Here is a 17,354-nt window from a genome sequence, read left to right as displayed (position 1 = left end):
GAGCTTTCGACCCTTGCCGTACATTTTTCGACGCCGCTCGACCCTCCGCCACCCCCTTCTGGATGTCGCCTCTCGAGAACGCCTCCGGATACGGGATTCCGTCGCGTTTTTACCGGTTATCGAGTTGCCGGCGCTGGGACGATTGGACGAATTGTTGTCGGTTCAATTGCCGTTCTTCCGTAACGAGGAAAAGGAGCGTGTTATGATACTCGCGAGCTTCTACGCAATTTCATATCCGTCCCCTCTCTGTCCCCCCTCGATCGTCCGCCTCACTCTCATCCACGTCGCTTCTCCTCGTCTGTTTCCTCGAGCCCTCTTTTATTGGAAAGTCGATAGCGGGGGCGAGGGGGTGCATCGTCGAGCACTGGGGGACGACGAAATTCAAGCGTTCACCCTTTGAATTACGACGACCAACGCGACGAGGGGCCTACGCCATTCAGATATTTATCTGGCGAAGAAAAAAAGTGTAAACTTGAGACGCGATGCACCTTCGGGTAACTTTGTTCCGCGGGAGCACTTTTTTACGCGCCCGTTAACGAGGGGACGCGTCTCGTTCTTCCGTGAAACGGTAGCTAAACCGTGTTCGAGCTTTTTGCAACAGCACGTCGGGTGTTTTCTTTATTTTTCTTTTTTTTTTTTTTTCGTCAGTGAACCTCGTCCCCTCTTCTTCTCCTGTTCCGGCAGCGACGCTGCTCCTCGCTTTCACGACCATCGAATTTCACGAGTCGAATTCAAGAATACTCAAAGGCCAGAGGCGTGTAACGTGGCACAAAGGGGTGGCTCGTCGCGTGCGCTCTCGTACACGTTACGTATTGTATCAGAGAGAACGCCCCGCGTGTCGTCTCGCGGCCGTACGTCATACGTTACGCGAGCTCGACACCGCATTCCCTAAGGGGTGCCGGTGTAATTAGTAATTTGTAGTTGCCGCGGTGGCTTCATTCACCGGGTTCCGCATAACAGTCATTTCGACGCGCAACCCTCTGACGCGACATTGTGTTTGCGAATCGCGCTCCGTTAAGTCGCAAAACGGGTCTGCTACGTCCTCTGCCACATCCCCTCTTCTCTATCTCTTTCTCTGTCTTTCTCTCTCTCTCTCTCTCTCTCTCTCTCTCTCTCTCTCTCTCTCTCTGGCCATGGGAAGAGCCACTTAATTTCCGAATGTCTGTCAAAGCGGACTCCTTTTTTACGCTGTAATTTCGACTTCCTTCGAGGCGCGAATTCGCTGCTAATTTCATCAGGATTTCAGTTTGCACCTCGCTTTGAGCAAGCGATGATGAGACTCGAAATACCTTTTAATGACGCTCTTACGTTTGTCGGCTTGGATTGTTAAATAACCGTACGGTAATAATGCAGTCTCGATGGGCTTCCAAGTTGTAAAATGGCCGAAAATGAGGATCGTTGTAACGTGCTTGCGATTATTGCGTGGAGTAAAGTTTTTATCCGCGTGGAAGATCATTGTATTTTTATATACATTTTTTTAATTCAGTTACAACACAGAAATTTTGAATACTTTTATCATATAGATTATGTACAAATAATAGAAATATATTGTGTTTAGTTAAAATAACAACGTTTCAAGGGATGAAATCTTCATTCGAATAAGAGGAACTGAGAGGAGGATTTGTTGTCGTAAAATGTATCGAAGCGAGTCAGGTGAGAGAAAAAGCTACCCCTGCAATCAGTTCTCGCGAACAAACGACAGAAACTTGACGTGTAAAGTATCAACTGTTTATTGTGTTGGTGTCGTTTCAACAGTCGATCGTGTTTCCGGTTCTGACGAGGATGCCGGTCCCGCTTGGTCTTTTTCTACTTGCAGTCTTTCACTCTGCCGAATAAATTCTTGTTTCGTCTTTTCTGAATTTCGCGAGTACACGGATGTTCAGTTTAGACGCGTCGATTCATCCTGTTTCACATCTTGTTTCAGCTCACTCTTTGCTTACAGTAAATGTTTGTCTCAACTGATGTATGTATGCTTGTATACCTCGATATCGATCGATGATTGGTTTTGTAAACATCGAAAATTTATTTGTATCGCCTCTGATACATTTTCAAACATGAATGCAGAAGTTCTAATACACAAACGAAATATTACTTAACATTTACAATTCTTTAGCATACTTATTGGTCCTCTCCAGAGTCACACGTGTCTAATGATCTAAACGATTAATCTTTTTGTACTTTTTCAAAGTTTTAAACGTGTCAAAGCAATATATAGAAATTTAGTTAATTGATAAAACTGCACATCTCTTTACAATTAAGAAAGTATATTTGTCTCAAATAAGACGGTCGATTGTTCTTCACGGATAGCACGACTGCTCTGCGTCAACTTGAATTAACAAACGGAAACCAAAATTTATAAGAAAATGGCTCAGAGAAAAATGTTATCTCGAAACTTTTGCGTTTTTCTCGAAACTATATTTCTCGCAGTGGTCGCTACGGAATCTCCGGAACTAGTCATCCAATTTTCTCCAAACTTTCTGGAAATATTCTACATAAAGTTTTGGTGTACAAACAAACTTTATTTGTCTAGCTGCGCTCATTTTCATAGTAGCAAACATTTCTGAGAAAATCGTACGTTAACACCGGGAAAAACAGCGTATAAAGGTTCTAACGATCATTGCTTGTAAAACCAAATACCGTTAGCGTAATTGGCAGAGTGGATTTCTGGATACTCCTGTTTTCAGCATAGGTACGAACCCCCCATTTCTACTCATTTGCAGGCGGTGTTTCTACTCCCATGCGACGCGTGGTTTCCGCCTACACAGATTGCCCTATAAAGGGACGACGAGTCGTGGTAGAAGTGGCCCGTACGGGCCAAGGTTACTTGATATAGAAGCTGCAAATTAGCAAACTTGCAAGATTTTGCTGTTAAATTGCGCGAGCTACAAATTAACATCTTAAATGCTACCAAATATCAGGCACAGAAAAAAAGCAATTACCATATACGCTTCCATCTTTCTTCATTCTAACAAATTCACGCGTCCATCAACTATTGAACCTTCTCTTCCATAGTAACTAAATAATATATTAATTTCTTGCGCGCAAATTGCTTAAAATATTTTGCCAATTATCCAATGAAACGTTTCACCTCTTGAAGCTTTACATTTCACATTCAGAGCGGTACTCTGGCCATTCTTCGTTCGCTGCAGCTACCTCTTTGTACGTAATTCATAGAGATCTCCTAATTGGAGAGTATTCGTCTTACAGAAAAGAAAGCGTCCGTGAACGCATTAACTATCGCGGGTCATTGAGTCTTGTGAAACATATTTCCGAGAAATTCGCGTTCCGTCTACAAAAGAATCCAATCGTGTTTGGCAGAGGAACAGGACGTACGGTAGCGAGGAGAATCTGTGCGAAGCCTGCAGCTTGTTTAAGTGGCTACATATTTACTCGATTTGTGGAACGACGGCTAGTATCTGGTAGGGTAGGTTGGTTCCTCTCCAGAATAGAGCCTCCCTTTCTCTTTCTTTCTTTTTTTTTTTTTTATTTCTCGAGTGGCCAATTACGAACAACGGGGATTTCACAGACTTCAGTGAAGGGCAAGCGAAGATTGCGACTCGTTATCGATCGAGAAACGAGATTCCATCCTCGTTCCATCGCGTTGATTATTTGTTTAGCCCTCGAATGTCGAATAAACCGAAACATTGATCCGCGAAGGAGTTAACAATCGATTTTTATGCTGTAACGTGTTAGAAAATCCATAATACAATTTTATTATATTTACCTTTGCTTGAAATTGTTGATTTCATAAATTCCGTCACTGGTTAACTTTGACCGATTATATTAGCGAGTAACAAATTTAATTGTAATCTACAATGAGAATTTAATTTTTAGAAAACTTAATTTTAGAAAACTGTACACTTTAGCAAAAAATCTGTGCTTCCAAAAATATTGTACATCCTACAAGTACAAAACTGGTACAACAGTTCTTCAGATAAATACAGACAACCACCACAACTAAAAAGAAAATATTAAAAACAAGAAACATCCCTAAACATGAATTCCCGAAGTGTTACCAAAAATCTCACCCAAAATCTGGCAAGAAACCAAACATCCCATTTACATCGAGTACAATCAGGAAACACACTTAAGCCATCGAGTTACACGAGCGTTCAGCAACCCTCAAACGTGGCGCGAAGAGAAAACGCTAATAATTCGATGCGCGAGGACGTTTTCGCGTCCATGGACGTCCCCAACCGGCTCGAAGCTGCCAGGCAACCCTCGACGCTCAGCGTCGCTGCGAACTCGTCTCCGTGAAGGGCGGCAGTGGGGCTGGTCGGAGTTTAGGGCGAGTTAAACGCGCAACAACGCTTAGGCGGCGTACACGTGGTGGCGTTTGCGCTTGAATAATGCATCGACGGTCCGGTACGCGGCTGCTGTATAACGGCCGCGCGCTGTTCAATCCGCGCTTGTTCAACAATTCGGTAACACCCCGCATTAGCATTAATGTAGCAGATCGTCGAACACCTGCGGTAATTCATACGATTGAGTGGAACCGGGCTCTTGGTTTTCGAGACGCCCTATTGACTGGTACCATCGCACTGTTGGATGGCAGGTTCGACTGTTTGTTTTCCTGCTCGTTTCGTCGACAGTTGTGTCGAGAAAAAATCGACGAGGTGAATTAACAATTTTTTGGGAAACCTACGTAGGAGAGATTGAATAATGATTGTTTGGAATACAAATAACTTATTTTAACAGGTAATAAACTCTATACTCGCTCTAGCTCTGGACGCTATACCATTCAAATCTTAACTAATTCTTGAGGGCTCCTTTCCCTCGCAGTATATCTATTTTCGCGCCCTCATTTCGGTGTCGAAAAGGAGGAGGCACGTAAAGGTCTTTAATCCTCGAAGACGAAGAGATAGTTTGGAGTTAAATATATGTTTAATGTCTCCAGTCTCTTCGCTTCAAGGGTCAAGTATTCTCTTCAGCCCTGCGCCACGGGGTGCAAAGGCGACTACGGTGGTCGCCATAATTTTCTATTCTTTTTTGTGGTGATGTATGTGAATCGCACAGAGCTTGCTTGTACTTATTTCTTACAAAATTATGAATAATAGGGTGTCTTAATGTCCTGTCCAGGAACATGTTTGCAATTGAAAGTCCTGAATTCAGTGGATGTACCGTCAAACTTATCGTTCTGGGTACTCGATAGCTATCGATTAAGATCAATTATCTGGTTTCTAGTTTTAGACTTATATTTCACGTTTAATTTACAATATATACAAGTATCTTAGGATTAAAATGGTACTGGGTTTGAAATGCGTTGTGGAAAGTGAGGAGATTTACGACACGGTGCATGCTATTGAGACAAGTTAAGGCCAGGAATTGCGAAGTATGCGTAAAGTCACGTACCATCTGAATTTGGCACCCAGATGGCAGAAAAAAAACTAAAGACCGTTCTCAAAAATAGCAGTCATTCCAACCGTGGCATAAATCTCGTAATGAAATATGGGATGAGCTTCGAATTCTATGGTTTTCGAAAACCGAACAGTGGAAAGTTTATCAGCCCATCGTTCACACCTCCGTAGAATGTCCGTGTATCCAGCTCAGCACAAAGTCAGACATCTGTTAATAAGATGTCTATTATTCTAGTCCAAGGAACTAAGTCGAAACGCTTAAATTCTTCATTAAGCTTTGGCGCTATCCCTAGTAATAACTCAAGTAACATGCTGTGACAAAAATATTTTACATTCCGAAAAGTAACAGATGCACTGTTCGTCCGTATCATAAACTTGGTGTACTCCCGTATCCCAACGATATCTCTATTTTTTCAGCGACCTGGTGTAATTTAATGCACACTGCCGGTCGAGAACAATATTTACGTAATTCGCTTTAATACCGTTAAATATACTTTCGCGCGTTAAATACGTGGTATCCTCCGTTTAACGGGAATGTCACGACGGCGGACACTCAAAGGGGGTTTACCTGATATTCGGGGCCGGTTTATACATGAATATGTAGGAACGACCCTCTTCATTTAGCGTTTCGCGCGGGAAACGAGCCATCTGAAAGGGCGGCCCCCTCGGTTGCTATTTCAACCGAGAGCTCTGCATCTTATCGGGATAACTCCGCGAATAAATTCCCGACCGCTCGAATAATTGCCCCCGCGGACTGCGTACGCTGATTATTTATGGTCACGATTACTCGCGGGCGATCGATAACGACGATGCGATGATTAATTGGCCCGATTCCCACGGCTTTCTACGGTTAATGAACGTTTCGATCGTTTTAATTATTCGACGAGTAGGAAACGATAAAAAGTTGAACGACAGGCTCGCAATTAGGTACCGTTTTAGATGAACGATACGGTCCGTTCGAGCTGCATTGCCAGTTAATTGTGCGCGCCTCCATTCAATGTTCGGTAGACCCAGATCGATGAATGATTATAAACGTGGAGTACTTATTATTAGTTGTTACACGTGCAGAACAGGTCCAATTATACAAATTGTTCGATTGCCTATTTTGGCCGACGTAGAAACCGCTTTAATTTTGATGAATGGCTGGACCGACAAGTGCACGCTTAAAATGACCAAATAATGAAGCACATTTACGGAAATCGTTTGTATTATTTTGGTAAACACATTTTCCAACTCGGATAACGAAATACAGACCAATATTTCGAACGTTAAACGCGTACAATCGTTGCAAAAGCCCAGCGATTATCCACCCCCGAATCCGTGCAAAAGTCAATTCGATAAGAAGTTCCACGCAACACTGATCATAAAATTATTATTCCACGCAGCGAAACCGGAGCAGAGCTTATTCCGTTCCAATATAATCAAACCGCGAACAGTTCGAGGGAGCGCAATACGAAAATTTCAGATACCAACAGCCGCGTCCTTATCGTCCGCCAGTAACAAACCAACCTCGCTTAACTATAACGTAATATTCGAACCGCGATCTTGTTTAAACTTTCCCTGTACGGATGTGTAAAAACTCTTGGAAGCTCCACGCTTTCCCTTGTCCACGGAAAATAACGCGCGCGTTGCGAACGCGTCTCTCTGTTCGCGTTCGAAAGTGCATTAGTCGCGCGGATGGTAGCGGAAGCGAAGTGTAGCCTGGAGAACGCAATAACCATCGACGCGAGGCTCTCGCCGCTACACGAGGTGCAAAATTATTCGTAACGACGAAACGGACGCCATCCCTCGTGGTATATCGCTTCGATCCGTGATTATCGAGAGAAATGTATAAATCGTTGAGAGCTCGAGTATATTTTTTCGTACCCACCGCCCTACCGCTTCGTGTTTCCTTTTTTTTTCCACCCTTCGTTTTCACCACGTGGCGACGAGCCGCGACAAACGTGCCGCGTGGCCGACACGCGTCGCTGAACGCGTTAATGAGACGAGAACGGTTCTTTTGTTCGTATCGCGAAATGCAATAATCAGATTCGAATTCTTGGATGCGAACGAGGACGAAAGAGCGTTCTCCGCTCGATTATAACAGTCGCGGAAACGTGTAAATTGTTGGAACGACGCTCGCGTCGCTCGCTGCGGAAGAATTCGTTACACGGGGATTCGTCTAATTAGTTCTTTTAATTAAATCTGTGCTTAATATTTTTAGTGGATCAGTTTTTTAGGATACGACTATTGATTAATTTTAACTGCGAGCTTCATTATCTCTCGTATGTAAATCTTAGAGAATGGTGTCTGAAAGTTGTAATTAGTCTTTAAAAGACATTGAAAATTCTTTATCTATCTTTTCTCCATTTTCTTCTAGTATGATGATTCTATTATATAAAATGATTGTAACGTAATTTGGCCTCTAAAGGAATAGGTGTTACTTGCTGCGACGCATTTTTAACCAATTAATTGTGGCGCCCTCGTTTGAGAGTGTGCACTGTTTTGTGTCGCAAGAATCGAGCCACTGGTCATTACCATATACCCATGACGAGTATACTCGTCAATACGCAAAATCGTGCCACTTCTCCATGACGAGTATACTTGTCAAACATAGTTAACTGATTAAGGGTTGCACGTCAACCATAGTGCAAAGGCAAAGCAGCAATGCTAGAAGCACGCGTGTTTACTAGAAATACCTACAAGTTTCTTCTTAAATGTCGACCTTAATTCGTTAAATTCTGCAAGGGTCACTTGTTAAGAGGCCCTCGAAAATGGCGGATTATCATCGCTGGTAGCACGAAGCTGGCCTCAGGAATATCTTAATACAAATCGTCGCGAGAGTCACCGCATCACGGCGCCGCGAGATCGTCCAAAGACGATCATCAATTCGCGTCCGAGCGCCGAGAAGATTAAAAGCTGGCGCGCGTGGTTACATTAATTTCCGGGATGGCATTAATCAATTTTCCCGGGCGAGGTCAGCGAAACGCCGGGGGTACGTGCCGGTTACGCGGAATATTTTTCCCGAGTTGAAGCGCGTCCATGCGAATTTATTGGGACGCGAAACGCAGTGGCCCCATTCGCGTCAACGCTTAAGTTATTAATGAAACACTAATCATGTTTCGAGAAATGCAATATCGTTCTTACGTGCATAGATTCGTGTTGCGTAATCATCTAGTCCTTCGTAATAAAAATGATAATACTTGTCAATACTATGACAAAAGATCGTGTCATTTGTTACGTTTTGGCGAGGACCGTAGTCGTGTCACATCTGATGGTGCAGACCATCATTTTGAAAACACTCGACTCGTGAAGTAAAAAATGAGGAGACAGTAATCATAAATGTTGCACTTCGAACCTTCCTTCGTCTTCGAAAGTCAAGATAGACGCTCTCTAATTTCCCTCTACTTCTCGTCACCAATTTTAGAGGGTGTGATAGATAATCATCAGACAGATTTTCTACGAAAATTATAAATCGTCACGTACAATGAAACATAGAACTGATGTTGGGAAACCTACGTGGGTGAGGTTGAATAATGATTGTTTGGAATAACGAAACAAATAATTTATTTTAACAGATAACAAACTCTATATTCGCTCTAGCTCTGAACGCTATACCGCTAAAATCATAACTAACTCCTGAGCGCACCTTTCCCTCTCATTATATCTATTTTCATCCCCTCATTTCGATATCAAAAAGGAGGGGGCACGTTCGCGAAAAACGTCCTTAGTCTTCCCAAGTCTTCCCAACGTCCCAAGTCTTCTCTTTCACCCTGCGCCAGGGGGTGCAAAGGCGACTATGGTGGTCGCCACATGCTAAAAAAGTATTATAACACCACTTTTAAGTGATACTAATTATCGATAACTATTCTTTCTGCGACAGTAACTCAGACACAAGACAAAATGCATCGTACGTTGCATCACACGCATCTTAACGCATCCTACAACAACACGGATCCACGCGTGAATGGTCCAACGTAGGCAGGAGAAACCCACACGTTCGAATCCTGTTATACGACGCTGTATATTCCGTTGTATGTGTGCATGCGTCCTTAATGGTCGTTATCGCGACAGTAGGATCTACCATAAACAGAGGGCGGCTTCTTTATGGGGCGAAAGTGGGACGAGAACACGATTCCCGCGATTCCCGTTCATCGAACTCTTCCGATGTTTGCTCGCACAGGCACACGCACGGCTATCGACAGGGCTTGCCTACTGGTTGACGATTATCGTATATTTCACCCCGTTCGCTGCCAATCCTCCGTCCGCCGTCACATCGCGCGTCCCACGGGGGCAATTTTTCCCCTACGACTCCTAGACATGCCAGGGGTGCAGTCGCGACTGTTCCCCTTTTTTTTTCTGGAGATTCATTACGACCGTTCGGTCAATGGAGGATCGATTTACTGTTGTACGCGTTACGCGCGTTTGGGACCCCCGATGATGGCGTTCTTGATGGACAAACGAGCGTCTAGACGATAGCTATTGGCTGTATTTGGTTCGAGGACGAGTCTGGTTTTATTTGGGTTTTGTATTTTATTTAACAACGCATAAGAGTTTTCATGGGAATATCTGACGATGCGTTGTTAAATTTTTTTGTTACAAGTCGCTGTACGCTTTGAGTGAAAGATTTCGTACATTCTTGAAGTATTAATTAGTATAAATTTGAAGACAGAGAAGGGAGTTCCAAGTGGAACTATAATTTGGTAAATTATGAGTTGATTTAGATATCTAAGTTTATTTTCTACTGTAATAGTAAAAGCAGAAAAAGATTTTACGATGGATGCAGACTTGTTTTCGTATGGGAGAATACTGTTTGTTTAAGGACATTATACAAGAATTAATATTAGAGGAACAGAAGAATTTTTGCACATAAGAGGAACTTATTAGTATCACAGAACTAATTGACGTTCTGGTAAGAGAGATTCTATTGAACGATATAAACTCGTGGGACTCTAACGATATCTCTGTTAATTATCCTTCACATTGTCGATTAACATTAACACGCGAATAACGATGTATCGTAATTGACGATAACCAATAATTGCGGTCGATGTAGGAAGAAACAATTATTACTCGTCGGATATAAATATTTCGCTTTGATTAACACCGTTATCGAGATGAAATTGTCATATCCCACTATCACGGTATGAATTGTATTCTCGATTAATCTCCATGTCAATTTTTAATATCCTTTTTTCCTTATCCTCCTTTTATCCTCATTTCAATTCGTCTATTTGTGTCTTTCTTTTACACCTTTGATTTTTAAAGCTTGAAATCTCATTCACGGTTGATGGTTGCGCGTTTAACCGGGCAATTAATAAATACAACATTACGCACATATGCTATTCGAATTACGCGGATAGCTACGCGATAAAATCATCCCTCGTTTGGAAATTACAAGCCGAATGTAATATTCAGCGTTCTGATTATAGATGGATCAGTTCGGAAATTATAAACGACCGATGCGATGCTTTGTTCCGCGTGTTTGTTTAATTTGCTTGTTTGCCGCGCGCAGCGCGTGCTATTGAAACAGGATATTCGCTACACGCGTAATGATGTGCTGATTACAATTGATTCTGATATTCTGGGTGTCTTTGAGGATGTAACGAGCGTTTGGAATCAAAGTATTAACTTAGCAGAAGCACCTTTTGAAAATGAATACGATCAACAATAAATTCTCCAGTTATTCATTTTACTTATTCATTGAAATAGAAAATTAAAAAAAATTATTATGAAATGATTGCAACTTACTTATAACATACACAACCTCACAGTTCACACACACTTATTAAAACTAAACATCTCACACAAACTTACACTAGCGTCGCATCGTTCTCCACAGAATAAATCTGAAAAACACCATCAACAATCGATAATGAAAAATATAGTTCTACAGAAGCCTCACGCAGCGTTCACTAACTTTGCAAAATAATAGTTTCACGCGTATCATTCTCGTCTAATCACTAAACGAGCCAAAAGACCAACGCCAAAGTCAGCGCAGACCATTGCCAGATCCGTAATCAAGCGGCAGAAGAAAATAATAATAATTTGTCACGGCGCGTTACACGGAAGCGAAATTGCAACTGGTCCGGCGGAACATCCGCCGCTGGTCCGTCGCGCGTCCGCCAATCATGCGAGTCGCGGATGTCGGTTTCGATCAACGTCACAAATGGCAGTGCAGACGACAGATGTCTGTCCGGCTCTCCACCGACGCGATACGATATTTTTCCCCCGTAATATGACAGCGATATAATTGACTCAGAGTTCATCTCTGTTATTTATTTCCGGCGGGCCTCGTCGCGCTCGTTTTCCGACGCCTCTCGTTCGCGTAACGCGCGACGGCTGAAATTTACACACGAGCGCCAGGATACGTTCGGGGGGATCGTCAAGGCTTTACCCGGGCGAGCCCGGGGAACGCTTAGATGCTCGAATCGCATTTAGACTTTCAAATTAAGCCGCTTTTTCCTCCACCAGCTCTAACTGCGCCCTCGCGCTCGACGTATTAATGGAAGGACACTCATGGAGGATATTCGATCGGGGTGGAACAGCTTTTTATTTTTTTTTTTTTTCCCAACGATCGTAAAACACAGTCTGTCGAAGCTTCAGACGAAATAACGCCGGAAGTTGGACGGGGAATGGGCGCGCAGAGTTATGTGGATGTCGCGGGACGTATTTCGACTAATAGTTTCATATATTTTTTTGGCATTGAATACGATTTGACGCGTTTCTCGCGGGCTGATCGATGATTGTTCTGGTTTGGTATTAGTTCGAGGTAGTTCTATGTTATTAGTTATTTAACAGAGTTAAGATATTAAATTGTTTCAGTAATTAGTCTTATTTTCAGGTCTCAGTACATCTTCTAATAGATAATTGGAATTTTTAAATAGGATTCAATATAAAACTAAAGGTACATCGGTAAAAGCAGAAAGTTTCTAGACTTGCATTGAAGTTCTAGACTTTGCATTGAAGTTGCATTGTCTTATAATGCACTCATTTATAACAACGAAAGTGTAAACGACAATTCATTTCGTTGATTTTAAATCAACGTTCAATTGTGAGACAGAGATAATACAATTGCACAGTCGTCTCGTAAGAGAATACACGAAATAAAAGGAATAGCAGAGGAATGCGAATTAACCGCTCTATGAAATGATCCGCGCAATTCCATGTCTATAGTCCTTTGTATTTCGGTCATTGTTCTCGTTTCACAGTCGCTGCTGGTCTGATTCATTAACGTTTTCCCTTTTCGTCCGAGTAATGACTCGTAGGAAGTACGCAGGGTCTTTTTCCGCGCCCCCAATGTGCCATCGCCAATTTTACACTTTCCGCTTTAATAGCGAGCTATCAAAGCTCCTCGTTGATGGCCGTACACGCCACGTCCTCCCTGTCCTCCCGATGACATAACCGAATTAAACATTTCCGTGTACCTTTTCTCCTGTTAACGAAAAGTGTACGAGCTATGGTCAATATTAGCATACGTAAGCGAACATTTCATATCGAGCGTTCTTTAAATTTGATCCTTCTTTATAATCGCAGGATACATTTGCTACAGAAAATGATCTTTTTTCGATGAACGAAGTGGTATTTATTAATTAGAGAATCTGTGGAAATTTTTAGAAAAGCACGATGCATAGAGAAAGTAATTAGTGAACTGTCGATTTGAATTATAATCAATTGCGATTGTAGCTGTAAGCAGGACTAAAATAAAAATAATAGTTGGAATTAGTTTTCAGATTTCTCTTAAATTAACGTGCCATAGGTAGAGCATAATATTTTTTATTGACGAGAGATCATTCAATCAAGATAGTCAAACAAATATTTTCCGTTGAACGTAACGGACATGCAGAAACTTATTTCTCGCGTGTAACAAAAAATGTTATAAAATGCGTTCAAAGGCGGCGTCGCGGAGGAAAAAAGGTCCGGATAGGCGCGTCAGAGGAAGGATCCGTTTAGAACTCTTGCGAGCTCGTTTCATAAATACTCCGGGAATCGTCCGTTGATTAAAAGCGAATGAGAAGAATTAAGAACCAATGAAAGGAGAAAAATCAAAGGATCAAAAGGATCAAAGAACACAGTGTACCCCCTTTCCATTTTCTCGTTGTAGTCGGGGCGCACAAAAGCGGTCCCGGGCGAGCGTTCCTCTTTTTTTTTTTCTGCGCCGACTTTATATCGCTCCTGCCAGTTTGGCGGTGCAGTAATTTTTAATGGCGTATCCTTTTCCGAACGCGGCGGGCACTTCCCGGCAGGAGCTCGCGGCTCTAACGAGCCACCGATTTTCCACGGAAAATGGGTCTACGTAGATGCGATTTTAATAATGCCAAAGTGCTTTCTCTTACCTCCGATATGATCTGCTTACAGGCTCCGTTTTCGCGTCCATTCAGGAAAGAATTAATTATTTCTGATTGTTCTTTAAAAATTCATGAAATCAAACATGTTTCTCGTATAGAGGAGTGGTTAACAATTGATAAGTATATTTAATAAATTAATGTATTAGGAGGTAATTGCAATATTTGTCGATTGGTAAACCTAATAAAATAAGTTATAATCGTTGAATGTTATTGCTTGAACAATTAAATTACTAATGTAGTAGTTCTGAATGTAATTACTTTAGCGACTGACATTATTTGAATTTTTTCTAAATATTCTATTAATTAGTATGGTTGTAAATGTATATAATATCTTCATTAGTGATTCGTGCTACCAAACGAGATGAAACTATTCCAACTCACTGATGGCTGACGCCAGATTGTATTTAATCATTAATCACGCTAATCGTAAACTGATCAGTAATCATGGCACATAATATCGCGAGGCGAGAAAAGTTAATTTCATTTATCAGTTTTTGTGCATAAAATCTATCATTTACATATATTGTATAATTAAATATATTTTACGTATTAATAGAGAGTAACTTATGAAATGGCTTTCTCTAATCTATATTAAATTTTTTATTATCGAAAGTGCAAGGATTCGTAACAAGTCAAATATTTGAAGATCTAAATCTGTCGCGGGTTGATCAAGGCACGGGTGATGAATTAAAACGATTATGAAGTATTCGCGTGATTAAATCAAAATCTGACGTGATATCACGAGTCGGATGAGCATGTTTCCGGTTTAAATCGCTCAGCCGGTAATGAATCGGTCGCGTAATTGTTAATTGATCTGTGTTTATTCGTCAGCACGCGTCACGTTTATAAAACCTTCGACGGATAAATATTAATAGCCCGTGGACGGAGATTCATTGGATCGTGAGAATGTCCGCTATCAATAATTCATAAGAACGCGTACGTTTGCAAATTGCATTCTAAATCGAGTCTTCGTTCTTCGATTTGTTTACGGATCGAAGAAAATGGCATTCACTTAACATAACATCACGATAATCAGCATAACATTCGACGTCGCGCAGTTTTCTTCAAGCATTAATATCACGGATTCTTAGAATAATTAATTTGTATCTACTCAAGAGAAACGATATTAATACAGCCAGTCGTTCAAACGATATATCATTTTAACACGATATCGCAAACAATCTTCACTCTTTCAGATACGTAGAAATCAATTTTATCGCAATTCAATTAAAGTGAAACGTTTCTATTTCATTAACACAACTCTTCGTCTAGTTTGCGTGGTAATTTGAAAAACACACCCGGACACGCGTCTATTCCGGAATAGAATAACAAAAAATCGTCGATTGATTAATCTGGGCCAGCCAGATTTTTCGAAAAGGTATTACCATTTATATAGCTTACTTGTTCGTTATTGTTATTTCGAAGGCAATTAACAGAGGCACGCGTGGAAATTGGATTCGTTGGGGGTTTCATTACGGTCGTTCGCCTTATCGTATTTTGAATTATACGCGTTGGTCCCGTGGCCGCCCGTATCGATCCCACATTATCGCGTTCATCTCCGACAAATCGGTTCGCATCTTTCGTAACGAGCACTCGCAGGAACGCAGCCGGGGATTTTTGATCGGTTGCACACGGGATTCCGCGCGTAATCCACCGGCTCAGCCGGTTTGGTAATTATCGAAGAAGGGGCACGCGGTTGGGGATGAAACGGGCAGTCCTTATTATCCTCGCGAAACTATTGTCCGAGCCGCTCGTAAATTCCCATTAAGCACGAAAAATCCGCAGCCAGGTCGCGTTTTTTACGGATATCCATCCAATCCATACATCGCGAGTCTATGGACGAGAAGTGTACGTTGCTTGCATTCCAGTACCAACTTGTTGGTTTTTGTTCGTATGGAATGTTCCTTAATTACGGTTCTTTAATAACTATCTAACAAGAATAATTTCAGTTGGTTAGTTAGAATATTATAAAATATGTAGAGTATTGTAAAATGGTATGGAGTTTGTTAAAGGAAATTATGATATGTACTTTTAGTCTTCGAGTCATTCTTCAAGAATTTTTTCGTTTGTGCGTTTGATAGATACCTGTTGCATAGTAGGTAGTGTTAAGATGAATAATGTGTGGACAGATATTTAAGAATATTTCGAAGATCGTGCATATGAAAGAAGGTGATGTCGATATAAAAATATATAAAAATTAGAATAGAGTAGAACAGTGAAAATTGATACGTAAGATTGCTCTAAAACAAAAATTTAACCCTTTGAACTCGATACGTTTCCGGACGCTAGCGATAGTTTCTATTATTTTTATTATAAGTGAAAACTGTTTGGTAAGGTCTACCAGCAATAGAAAATTTCCATTTCATAGAAAACTTCAGGGCAACTTCTGGTGAAATAAGTTTAATTTTCCTAATTACTAATCAATTCTAATATCCTCTCAGAAGGGGCATTCGAGTGCAAAGGATTAGTATTGTTGAGTCGCGAACTACGATTGCAATCTAGAAAATATGCATTTTGTAATCTACAAGGTAACCATTCAAGGCAAATAGATATTTTCTCTAAATCTTTCACCATCCTAATACACAAAATGCTTCACACTCATGTGATAATATCACGCGTTCGTACAAAAATTAATTCTCTATAATAATAATTTGATTATTCAACACACAATGCACACAATCTTCTAATCGTGGATTCCTTTCTTTTTAATTTCAAATGATCGAATAGATTGAATCGCTATTGAGACATGTACCCCAAGGCGAGGTGAGTCTCTCCTTCAAGACGTTTCCTCCCCTTCTGAAAAGGCCTCTTATCGCTAGTGATTACGACTTTTTAACGGGGGTTTCCCTTCCTCGTCCTCTTATATGGCCGCATTTCTCGTTTCCTTTGCCCCTCTGGCAGCTCGTAGCAGCCCTGAAGGCCGCTTGCGAACCGTTTCCGCGGTTGTAACTAGATTCCCCTGAACGATCATCTTCAACCCCTTTGCAACATTGTCGAACCAGGCTGCTTCTTCTACTTCTTCTTCTTCTACTTCTTCTTCACCTGCCCCCACTCGACTCTTCTTTAACTTTGAATTCGATTTGCATGTGAAAGAATACCATCGAGTTTCTTCTTGTCCCTACCCTTTAGCCGGAAGCATCCCTCGAACCGTTTACTCGACCTAGGTCCACTCGAGGCCAGCCCTGTGTCATGCAAATTTTATTATTGCGACCGCTGTCGTATCTGACCGTCCTTTTCGACGTCGCTCTTTTGCACGATTGCGGCACCCTTGATCGCGATTGAAGCGTTCGCGATACGCCTCCCTGATTTACGTTGCTCGAACGGCTCCTAGCTGGACACTTCTTCGCGGATGAAAGACGAACGGATCTGATTTGCGTTGGAGATTACGGTGGCTAGTCGAGAGCTGGCTGTTCGATCGTGACGTTCAGCCGAGTCCTTTTGATTTCCATGAAAAGATTCGACTGAACGTTAATACGATAACCTTTCGAACGTCCTTTAAAGTATCTCTGCTAGGTACATATTAAACGAATATGTAAGAGACAAGATCGATGATGATTCAATAGTATCAGTATCGCTTCTGACGATATGCATTTACTTAAAAATTATACTTCAATTCGTTTTGTATAGAAATTTTTTTTTAAACAGAGTAGAAGTATACGAATGTCAGAAT

General features: G+C 41.5%; 1 protein-coding gene across 2 annotated transcripts in view; it reads left to right on the top strand.

The window, feature by feature from the left end:
- LOC143423113 (lachesin) overlaps positions 1-17,354 on the top strand; it is a 308,507-nt gene that overhangs the window by 162,526 nt on the left and 128,627 nt on the right. The window lies entirely within an intron of this gene.

Source organism: Xylocopa sonorina, chromosome 4 (assembly GCF_050948175.1).
Source record: "Xylocopa sonorina isolate GNS202 chromosome 4, iyXylSono1_principal, whole genome shotgun sequence".
NCBI lineage: Eukaryota > Metazoa > Arthropoda > Insecta > Hymenoptera > Apidae > Xylocopa > Xylocopa sonorina.
This window is presented reverse-complemented; position numbering and strand designations above follow the sequence as displayed.